This window comes from Schistocerca piceifrons, chromosome 5 (genome assembly GCF_021461385.2).
Source record: "Schistocerca piceifrons isolate TAMUIC-IGC-003096 chromosome 5, iqSchPice1.1, whole genome shotgun sequence".
Taxonomy (NCBI): domain Eukaryota; kingdom Metazoa; phylum Arthropoda; class Insecta; order Orthoptera; family Acrididae; genus Schistocerca; species Schistocerca piceifrons.
The window spans coordinates 694217936-694218861 of record NC_060142.1 but is presented as its reverse complement, the minus strand read 5'-3'; the positions used below and the strand labels follow the sequence as shown (position 1 = coordinate 694218861).

General features: G+C 47.6%; 1 pseudogene; it reads right to left on the bottom strand.

The window, feature by feature from the left end:
- Window positions 1-413: 413 nt before the first annotated feature.
- LOC124799787 lies at window positions 414-531 on the bottom strand (annotated as a pseudogene).
- Between the last annotated feature and the right edge of the window lie 395 nt (window positions 532-926).

The following is a 926-nucleotide window of genomic DNA, read 5'->3' as shown; positions in this document are numbered from 1 at the left end:
GGACACGTGTTACAACTCGACGTTAAAAAAAGAGCTTAACGAAGGCAGAGATTCCGACAGTTGAATTACAAGTGTAAGCTGAGAGCAATAAACTACGAAGTACGAGGGGGCCAAAAATTAAGTTACACATTACTACTGCAGGACAAATACCTTTTTAGTGAAGACTGCACTACAGTTCAAAGTGACATACACTTCAAAATGACACACATATAAAGCACTCCGTTATCAGGCCAATAGTGGCCCATCGGGAACATCTGACCGCCGTGTCGTCCTCAATAAGGAATCGGATAGGAGGGGCGTGTGGTCAGCACACCGCTCTCCCGGTCATTACGGTGGTTTTCTTTGACCGGAGCCTACTATTCGGTCGAGTAGCTCCTCAGTTGGTATCACGAAGCTGAGTGCACCCCGAAAAATGGCAACAGCGCATGGCGGCCCGGATGGTCACCCGTCCAAGTGCCGGCCACGCCCGACTGCGCTTAACTTCGGTGATCTGACGGGAACCGGTGTATCCACTGCGGCAAGGTCGTTGCCAAAATGACACACCTACAGGACACTTCTTTTCAGCATAATCAGCAAGCCTCTGTAAATAACTATGAGAATGTTCTACCAACAGTTCAGTTCCTCGAGGATAGAAATCCGCTCCTTGGTAGAGAGCAATTCGAGAACCACGGTGTAAACACTCATTACTGGAAAATCTCCTCCCCCCTTCTGCCCTCCCCCCAACCAGATGTTCTTTCAGCTTGCCGTAAAGATGATAATCGCATGGTGCAAGATCCAAATTTTGCGACCACCATCACTTACGCCTGTGCACCTTTGCTCAAATTTTTGGCATCATTTCACTACAGCTGAATGCCACATTACATTTGGTCCATGTAAGACCAGAATCACACTGTGAATCTCTGTGCAATTTAGACATTTTGCTCGTA